Source organism: Rhipicephalus sanguineus, chromosome 10 (assembly GCF_013339695.2).
Source record: "Rhipicephalus sanguineus isolate Rsan-2018 chromosome 10, BIME_Rsan_1.4, whole genome shotgun sequence".
Lineage (NCBI taxonomy): Eukaryota > Metazoa > Arthropoda > Arachnida > Ixodida > Ixodidae > Rhipicephalus > Rhipicephalus sanguineus.
The window spans coordinates 122,595,642-122,606,458 of record NC_051185.1 but is presented as its reverse complement, the minus strand read 5'-3'; the positions used below and the strand labels follow the sequence as shown (position 1 = coordinate 122,606,458).

Below are 10,817 nucleotides of genomic sequence, written 5' to 3'. Positions count from 1 at the left end.
TAGGACTTTTGGGTTTTGCGCATGCGCGTTCCTTAGTTAGTAGTTCTATTTGAGCTCGCATCTGTGCTATTATTTCTTTCATTTGTCTGTTTTCCCTCTTTAAGCCGTTCTAGCTCTTCACTGTTGCTGTTATTGCTGGAGTTATTTTTGACCTCCTGAGTTCCCTCCGTTCGCGAGCCGCGTGCTTTATCTGCCCAGCTCACCTTGTTAGTTGGTCCCTTAGACGCCGATGTCGACCTGGAGCTGGGCCGGGAGCTTTCAGGGCTGGGGTTCCTTGAACCGGACCGGGATCTTGTTTGTCGTCGTCTTCTAGGTCTAGATGTCGAGCGCTGGCTGTGGACGTCCTCTTGGTTGAGGTGAGCTTTGCGTGTGTTGTTCTTGTATTCTGGCCCATTGTCTCTGTTTTACGATGTGAGGCTTCTTGAACATGGCCGTGCAGCTTTTGTCGGCTGTAGCGTGGTCCTTTCCACAGATTTGACATTTGGGTCGCATGTGTGGTGGTCTTTGGGGTTGTGAATTCCGCAACCCGGGCAGAGTTTATCTTCAGGGTTGCGGCACACATCACCTCTATGTCCCGGTCTGTTGCACTGCTTACAGTAGTCGATTCGCTTGCGGTATAGCGCGCACGGTATAATTACTCCATCATAACACACACTCGAGGGTACCTTGTTACCACTGAAGAGCACGATGATCGTTGTAGTATTCCCCAGTCGTTTAGCCGTGATGATGCTGTGGTTTCTTTCAGTGACAAGGGCCGCCCTAATGCTATCAGGGGTTTCCTCGAGTGGGATTCCTCTAATTATTCCCTTGGCTGTATCTTCTGGTGCTGTTTCATAGGCTGCCACTTCGTGTTCTTTGCCGCGTATAAATATTTTCTTGATTTTCCTGTACTGGTCCGCTCTGCCGGGATCTGGGGTGCTTACTACCATGATGTTTTGTGTCTTGTTGGGGCATATTACGTCAAATTGCCTGACCTATAGTGGTGTAGCCGCGGCTTCATGTATACCTCTGGTTATATCCATTGGGCCGAGTGCGGCTACGTATAGGCCTCCTCTGGGTCGGATGACAATTTTGTAGTCTCCCGCCGGTAGCTTGGGCATTCTGCTTGCTTTTTCCATGCGGTTGATCCGTCTTTCCTGCATGTTGGCTTGCGTTTTACCCAAGCTGGGTTCTCCCTTGTTGTCAGCACCATGGCCGCCGTCCGCGTCGCCGACCAATCCGTGTCCGGGCTTTCGACGGCGTCCGTGGTGAACGGTGTGCCATCCTTCTTCATTATCCGTAGTGGCTGGCGATTCGTCACACTCTTGTTGTACATCCATCGTCCTCACATCGGCGTCGCTGTCCTGCGCGTCGCCTGCCGACGCGGCGGATTCCATTGTGTTTACACAGACGGCTCCCTGAGGGACCCGGCCGGCTCCGCTGGACCTAGCAGCGTCGCGCGTGGCGTGCACCGAGAAAAGGCCGTAAGAAGGCGAAATAGCGTTGGCTAACCTTGTCTTTAGTATCCTGAGATTCCGGATGATGAGACGAATCTGTTGACATCACTCTGCAAAATGTGCGTGGTGATCTTCACTGCGAAATTGTTCATGAAATCAGGAGCCGACGTGAAGCGCGTCTGCACTCGTCGGCGCTCGCCGCACTGGAAGAACAATTAAACCTTTTCTCCGTACGATTTTCTGGTATGTACGTTGTTTTTCTAAATTTCTTTGAAATGTTTTCAATTTAGGAGCTGTCGGAACTTGCCATGCTTTGATCACCCTGTGTCAGCATCTAAGTGGTCGTTGTTCATGAATACGATTGTCCAGCTTGATTCTAGATAGGGGTGCATAGTACTATATATTACTATATTGGCCAATATATATTTCGGGTTGTATTAACAAGCATATTTTTGTCACGGTTGCTTACAGTATTCGAGAAGGTATTTGATAATCAGATGCGCCTTCTTAACGAGCTTTCAAACGGGAAGCAGCTGCTCGCTGCTTCAACTTCAAAGAAGTTTGTCGCCGCGCTACCTGGTGAGTGCCCTGACCTGCCAGCAAAAGACTTCCAAGAGGTGTCGAGTTTGGAGAAGTACTTGGCTACAGATAGCCATATGGAGCAGATGGTTAGTGGTATATACGTGGCATGGCACAAAAAAAAAAAAAAAAATCGGAGGGGGGGCACGGGCCCGGTGTGCCCCCCCTCCCCGTCTACGCCACTGACATGTAGCCGTTTTGCAGTTGTCCTGACAACATTTCTTAAATTTTGCCTTGCACGCATTATAGCACTGAAGATAAATGCGACATCATATCTACTTCAACTATAGGTATATGCATGGACTGCATGTTTCGCAGGTGGAGTATTACTCGAGATATGGCGGCACAGATCCAGGCCATGCTGTTCGTACCCTCCTGCAGAACCTCCTATCGAACGAAGCTGCCCTCAAGTTCAGTTGGAAAGGGTCGCAGGGAAGGAAACACGCCTTCTCCGAAATCACGGCCATCGTGAATTTCATGCTGAGTAAGAAACGTCGCATGATAATAAAACTATTCTTGTGCCATTAGGCAAAATTTGGGCGCGCGTATTAATTAAAAAGCAAACACGCGCTGATGCGCGCCGCATAATTGCATATTGATGCGACAGGCATTGAAAGAGGTATTCTCATTAACAAAACGCAATAAGTAAATACTGCTTGCGAAATTCCTATTTCGTCACTGTTTTGGGGGATTTTCTTCCCATTCACCATATACTTATGCATGTTTATGCTTTCCCGGTGCCCGTTTTTTATCAGCAAAAAGTGAAGTATCAGTACTTTGTCGCTAAACGCAGGACGTATCGGAACAGTCTCAAATATGTTATTGTCTGTTCTATAGCAAAATAAGCCCGTAATCAGACTGCATTGCGCGATGCGGATAGTGACGTATACATACATCCTGTAATGTGCGCCAGCGCTGCTGTTGGAATGTACCATGACTTGCATTAATAGCCGATGCTTTCATGCTTAGGTTTTATGTCCACGATCGACGACTGTGCTTGCCGCTGTATTTGTGCTTTCGGTTATCTTTGTTTTATTCGGCAAAATTTAGCCCAATAAAAAGTGAAATCGTTAAGCCGCGAGTTGTCGGTCACGACAACGTGGCACTAGCATTCATGTTCCATGAGTGGTTTCTTTTTATAAACCATTGGTGTTATCGCCCTCCTCCTAAGGGTTCAGTGATCAACTTTTAGCATATACAGTACCGTCACCATTGCGGTCGCCCCTCCCCCACCCCTGCCCCCCTCGTCCGCACGCCTATGCTCGGGCATATCTGACTTCATGATATTTCGACTGATTCCATTATTGGAATGGATTGCAATTAATCAACTGAAGTATACGTTCAAGTGATGGTGCGCTGAAAAGTAGCATAAGAACGAAGACGCACGATCACATGCAATACAGGCTATCAACTTAGGGTTGTATCAAAACACCAATAATGCAGATATTATTCGTTTTCTATATATTATCTGCAATATATATTTGCTGTTTCAATAAAATCCAGAGTTTTCTGCGCTGTGTTCGTATTTCTTTTTCTAGTGTTACCGCCGCTTAAAATATGACTTACCAACTCGTCCAACAGTCTGTTCTACACCTAAATCAGCTGTATTTTATGCGTTGATTTAGTGCAGCATCGGTGAGGAGCAGCTTCCCATCTGCTTCACTTCAAGCAGTGAGCGGAACAACAAAACGCTGGCTAGTCGGGGCGGTTGACAGAGCCGGCGGCCGAAACGAGAGGCGCGACACCGGGGACCCGTTTAAGACCCACGTAAACGCCGCGTGCTACTCCCAAGACTCTGCAACAGTGCAGGCTATATGATAAACAAAAATAAAAGCGTGAAAAGGAATCGTTTGCTTCTCATTCATGCGCCCGGAAAAGTGACGAAAAAACAAAAGCAGTCGCTTTTTTTGTGGCGCTTCTCCGCCGACCAAAATAGAAGCAAGACTCATGATGCGCATGCTGTTCTAATTGCATGACGTAAATGCTATTATTGACAGAAGCAGCAAAAGCAAAGAACGTCAGCTTCCAGCGTCGGGCCGACGCAATGCTGAGCATTATTGCCGTCAGGGCCGCCATTGGGCAGCGCGTGGCCCGCGCTCGGCAACGTTTGGCCAAACACATCGGCCCGACGGTATAGCCGACTCTCAATGTACCGTACTACCATGATAGGCCCTCGCATGGAGCGCCGACGGACAAGTCGGCCACCATAGTCGGGCCTACATTAGTTGCCGAGGTCGGCCGACGCATAGGCGGAGAGTACGGGGGGGCTGGGGGCCTTGGGCCTCCCCCCCCCCCCCGGACTGCCTCATGGGGGGGAAGAGCCCCCCCTCCCCCTGGCGCCGACCCAGGGTATTTTTTAAGAGCTTGGCTTAGGTCCCCGGGTCGTCCTGTATGGCAGCTATTTCACAGGAGGCTGTTTATGCCCGCTTCTTTTTCATTTCAGCCATTTAAAGTTCGGCACCTGGGCCAGTGACAAGTCAAACATTCAATGGAAAAATGCCCCTCAAACGGATTTTTACGTGCAGAATATGTTATGCTGATGAACAACTGAAGCGACGACTTAAGCTATGACAAATTAAAAAATTCACCGGCGATTACGATACTGCCTAATTCGCTGAGCGCAGCCTCGTGTTCGGGCAACGCCAGCTGTGTTTGAAGTTTTGACTATCCGCAGTTGTAGCAATGTGACATTCGTTACATATTGCCACAGAAACTGCCAGCGCTCGAGTGCTACGCACACTATATACTCTGCGCATTGCAGCTGTCGCGAACCAAGTGAAACGCCCACAGCCCCGTTACGCAAGCGAAGCCAGCCGCAGTGCACGTGCGAGTCCTGCATGCGCACGAGCTCCGACCGAGGGGCCAGCGCGCGCGACAGAGGAAGAAAGCGAGGCTAGAGGCCAGTATCTCGTGATATCAACAGACTCCGCGTTCGCTCTCTTTCGTCCTCGTTCGCGCTATCGGTTACGCCGCCGACGCCAACGGCGATACCGCTCAACGCAGGAACAGACGCCTAAGAGCTGCGCTCTAATTGTCTTGAACCCCGTAGTGAATGGTTTTGAGAACACAAAAATGATACTGAGAATACAAAGCAATCCCTACACAGTCAGTCAGTGAACGCTTTCGCACAAACTTACTCGCCAATAAAAAAACGGGTAATTTCTTGGTTGCCTACATATTGGTACCCTTCGACATGCCTGCTTTTAAAAGTGCCGAGAAAAGGTTGTACGCAGTTTTGATTTATCAGTAAAGGGTTTTACTAAAAGTTCGGCCACCAATGAGCAACTCCATTACTCGTCCAGATTCATAACCGCAGCTTCGCACAAGGTGTAGTGGTAGCAAATGGTATTTGCTACCATCTCAGAATTACTTTCGGCCATCTTGAATTGAACTCACTGGCATATAATTAAAGCGTCCCGTGATTACGAGGTGGATCGATGTCTTTGTGTAAATTGAAAAATAAATCTAGGGTCTTTCACTTACAGATCTTCATTATGATATCGCGGGCACCTAAGAGACTAAAGTTACATTAAATTCTTTAATTTGGAAGTTGGACTCCTCTCTCTCTCTCTTTATATATATATATATATATATATATATATATATATATATATATATATATATATATATATATATATATATATATATATATATATATAGGGAGAGTGAGAGAGAAATGTGGAAGAGCAAGTCGGGCCCCCGACCCCTCCGGTAAAATGAAAACTCTCCGCCTATATGCCGACGTTAGGCCAATGTCAATCCCCATCGCCGGGCCCACGTTGGTTGCCGAGGTTGGGCCAACCACTTCGCAGTCGGCCACAGACCTCGCGACGACATCTTGCCAAGGAAAAAATGTTGCTTGGGTTCCTGCTGGTCCCAGCAGGCATCCTGTCGACTGTACTGGTTCCAGCAGGGTGCCTACTGGTTTTCTGTACTGGTTCCAGCAAGTTACTGGTTTTCTCCTAGGATGCTGCTGGAACCACCAGGCAACCTGCTGGTTTTCAGTTGGCTTGAACTGGTTCTAGCAGTCAACATGAAAATCGGTGTGAATTCACAGCTGCAAATTGCCTTTGCAGCATCGTTTTCAGCTGGAAATTGCTCTCCAGGCTTGGAATTTTCCATTCCCAGCCGGCTAGAAATAAAACCATTCATAGCTTGAAATGGCATTTCCAGAGTCGGGAAGTCATATTTGCAGCTGGAAAATTTTCCAGTTTCAGATGGGAAATAATGTGCTAGCAGGAAATTTTCCTTTCTTGAAGTGCAAAAATAACTCCAGCTGCATTACGTGCGCTATAAACAAGTGACGTACAATGAATGGTGTGCATTCATAAAGATGATAATGTTCGTCACACAGCACATAGTACACATTTTACAACCGAGATCTAAAGTGTCCCGTACGGCTTGGGTTGCAAAATATATAGCTGGGAAAAACGCACTTCTATTCGACCTTTCCTCCTCTAGGTGTGCGTTCGACCGACACAGTTTAGATCTTGCTAATGTAAATGTCCAGCTTATAAGTTTGGTCATACTGAACCTTGCGCAAACAGGTAGCGTTCAAGGCATAGCGGTTATACTTCTCTGCGAAAAAGAGCTTTTTCTTATAAACACTCGCCATTCTCTGCCACGATCGGACAGCAGCGAACTTAGCTAGCTAAATTGCTGTCCTTCTATGACGCCGCTGAGAAGCTAACACCGCTGTAAAGAACGCCGAATTGCTAGTGCCGTCAGTTTTGTTGACATCTCGCAGCATTAGTCTCGTATCTTTTTTGATGTTCTCTGACGCTATTGCTTAATAGCGACCTACTTTTATAATATAAATACTACATTGTGAAAAAGCTGTATTTTTTATTTACATGTAGCAGCATTTTAATGGTGGCCCAATACACCATATAAATTATCATGACGCCGCGTGGCGCCGTAGTTTCGTACAGCACATGACGGCTAATCGTGATGCCTTCTTTGCACGTTTGTGTTCGCTAGTGCGCGAAGTAGCGAGTTTACTAGCGGAATCTGTGCGGAATTAATTAACATGTAATATTTTTTGTTGTCAGTTTCATCTCTGGAAAGTGTAACGAGTAAATATCAACATAACCAAGTGGTTCGTGATTCCTTCCTCTCCCCGTCCAACATGTCCCCCGTTCTGCACGCCGGCCGTCGTCACGCGGCAGCGCAGCATCATTCCCCTCCTTTTTCTACACAGGGAGTCGCCTATACGGATGCCTCGTTCGTGGCTCCTCGGGGTTCATGCGGCTACGCTATCTACCATCCACACCTTTCGACACCTGAAACCTACACCAACGGGCCATACCTGCACCCACCCGATGTACTTTCGCTCGAGGTCCTTTCCATTGTCCATGCCTTACAATCATTTTCTTCCCTTCCTTCACTTCCCGAGTACACGATATACTCTGACTCTTACGCCGCCATCCGTAACATACAGAACCGCACATTACCCCATCCCTCCAACAAGAGGTTGAGCGAGCTGTCTATGCATTGCAACCTTCCCCTGTTGTCCTACGCTGGGTTCCTGGGCGCTCGGGTATTGATGGCAATGAGCTGGCTCACTGGCTCGCCCGTGATATATTGCACCTGGCACCGTTAACTTCCTGGCCCACACCTTCGGAAGACAGTGGGAGCTCCGTCAAGAACGACGGGAAGATCTCCCTGCGCCATACTGTCAAGGAGGTATACATACAACTCCGACTCGACAAGCGTCTCTACCCTCCTCCTCATCCATCGCTCACTCTGTTAGAGGCTCGAATTCTACGGCACATCCAAATGAATTGCCTGATCACCCCCTCTCGCCTTTTTCTTTATAAATATAGATCGTACCCCCGCTGTCCCAATTGCCCATCTACATATGCAGACCTGTCACAATGCCTTTTCTACTGCCCAACTGGCCAGCAATTCAGCTCTTATCCTCCCCCTTTCCTTTCCATCACCACCTGGCTAGACTGGATCGGCGCCGAAGGGGAAGAAGAACAGCGTCGACTGATCGGGCAGGCGGTCGAAATGCTCAACCTATGAATTTGGCTGAATAAAAGTATATTACTACTACTACTATCCAAGAGACAAAGCCCCGAATGAAAGTAGATTTGGTGCACTTAAATCTAATCTAAGGAGTCTAAGGAATCTAAGAAGAGCCCGAGCGGAGAGAGATCTTCCTTCTCTACGTCTCGCGCACACGCGCTTGGTTCAAGGGGCTGGCAATATGCATGTAGCAACATAGGCGTATCTACCGGGGGTGCAAGGGGGGCTCTAGCCCCCCCCACTGAGAAATGTTAGGGGGGCGGAGCCCCCCCCCCCCCCCACGTTCGACAGTAGTCGTTGTCGGCGGCAGACTGGGAAACTAACAAGTCAGGCAAAGTTTTACTTGAACGCCGCAATAACGTAATTATGTAATAAAATTTGTCCTACGATTCAGCTGTAACGACTGTTCTCCGTCATGCACTGTAGGCTCTCTGCGATGCGGGCTGCCTATTCCACGCTTTCGCGTCTTGCGCTCGAGCATTGCGGATGAGGCTATCGCTCAGCTGGGGCTCTATAACATTACAGCAATCTGTCATGATTTTAGTTTGTTCTGCCTGGCTGAAATTTACGTAATCCGCGACGTAAATACGGGCGGGAACCAGTCAACGTTTTGATGTATAATGTCTGACGGAAGCCCGTCAACGTTTAACGTAAACGTTCAACGCAGTAAACGTTTTATAGCCCGGTCAAATGCCCTCTTTTTTCAGGAAATTTAGTTTCTTTCGTTCAAAACGATTAGCATCGCCACTGCTCCATATCCAAGCTGCTGTGAGTGGATGTGCGCAGAAGTGTGAAGTATTTTAGTTGTGCCTAGCCACATGGGCGCCCGGAGGGGGGTGCAAGGGGGGGCAGCTGCCCCCCCTTGGAATATTGGATAATAATTTTCTATGCAGTAGCAGTAAGCTACACAGCTTGATTAGCACACTCCAGTCCCGCATATCCGCGTGAAACATCATTCAAGATTACCTGCCAACTTTGCACGTTCCATACTGCTATGGACTAATCTTGCCGGTCATGTCACGGCAATGAAACAAAAGCTACCTGTGCTGTATGCCCCCCTCCCCCACCCTCTGCTGATGCACCCCCCTGGAAAAAGTTCTGCAGACGCCCTTGCCTAGCCAGGAGAGCTAAAAAACGATTCCCAATTTGGTCTCCGATTAACCTGCTTCACCTTGCTTATCATATGGTAGCCTGCAGCGGTCACGGCGGTTTGTAGCAAGGCAGTGGAGTCGAGCACATTGAGAAGCCCAGCTTTCAAGGTTGCCCCGTAACTTGATCTACCTCACCAGGAAGATGATCAGCGCCCACGGTTTTCTGGACTAAGAAGGCTGCCCACCTGCAAATGATTGTGTCTGTCCCTAATGTTTATTTCTCTCTCTACCTCTCTGTCAGCAACGATGAGTTCACAGAAAGTTGTATACGCGCAAAAACAGCTAAATATCGTTATACTACTACTGAAAGTATGTAGTATTATACACATATGAATCCATCTCGCCCGCTGGCTATAAGTAGCCGCTGCCAATGTGATTGGCGGGCAGCCATCTTGAATTACGTTCAGAAAGAGACACTGTCTGGCTATTGCGAAAAAAAAAAACATTATTGTTCAGCACAGTAATGCGCTGCTCAGGGGCGTAGCCAGAAATTTTTTTCGGGGGGGGGGGGGGGGGGGGTTCAACCACACTTTATGTACGTTCGTGCGTGCGTTTGTATGTGCGCATGTATATATACGCAAGCAAAACTGAAAAATTTCGGGGGAAGGGGGTTTGAACCCCCCCAACCCCCCCCTGGCTACGCCCCTGGCGCTGCTTGTTGTGCAGATAACGCCGTGAGTTTTCGCATTCTTGTCACGACGCCTAACAAGGAGGCGATATTTTATGGCACACCGAAAATTTTTGACGAATAGCAGAGAACCAATGAGCGCCACATTGAAAATAGTCAATATACGCCGTATTGAAACTAGTTTATTATTATTTTTCTTTACGCAGTCATGCGTAAGTGATGATTACGCGGTGGATCACTTGCGCGTCATTTGTTGCGTCGTGTTACGAGCAGGTGCTGTGAGCATGACCCAGAAAATTTCGACCAATCATTAACAGCTAATGAGACAATGCAGAGTAGTTTAACATTATAATCGCCCACATTGTTTCAAAGAAAATTTGAGCTTACACAGTTTGCGTAGGCTATTTACTCGGAGGAGCCGGAGGGGATGAGTAAATGGCCACTTCACCGCTTTCCCGTGCACCCCCCACCCAAGCTGAGAAAAGTAGGAGGGCAACCCATGTAACACAAAAGAAGCTATTTCCCGTCTAAAAGACGTCTTGAACGGCTATCAAAAAGGGCTAATAGACGTCTTGGTCAAGACATTCCCGTAGCCGTAGACGTCTATCCGACGTCTGATAGCTGTGCTAATGTCCCGCTAGTTGACGTCTTTAGAAGACGTTTTGAAAAGACCAAGATAAGACGTTTTATAGACGTTCTTGTTTTTTCGCCGTTTTCGAAATTTTGGACTTTCGAAATATAAAATAAACTAATATAACTGTCTTTGCAGATGTTTGGTCGGCAGCCTGACGGCTACCATAGGAAGATAGAGATTGAAGGGACCGAAAGAGGTGCCACGAGAGGACTTTCCTGTTTTTCTCACACTTCCTATGTCAGTCGTCGAGCAAGTGACCAAACAATCAAGCAAGATCACTAACATACGTACATACCTGTTCACCCACGCATGTCCCCACTGTTGCATATATAAGTTTTCGGACGCTGAGTTTACTCGCG

At 47.9% G+C, this 10,817-nt stretch overlaps 1 long non-coding RNA gene across 1 annotated transcript; it reads left to right on the top strand.

Moving 5' to 3' along the window:
* Window positions 1-1,633: 1,633 nt before the first annotated feature.
* Window positions 1,634-3,748, top strand: LOC119406712 (uncharacterized). The gene is made up of 4 exons (XR_007417848.1): window positions 1,634-1,690; window positions 1,916-2,104; window positions 2,334-2,499; window positions 3,646-3,748. It is a non-coding gene; the product is annotated as an uncharacterized LOC119406712 (long non-coding RNA).
* The last annotated feature ends 7,069 nt before the right edge of the window (window positions 3,749-10,817 follow it).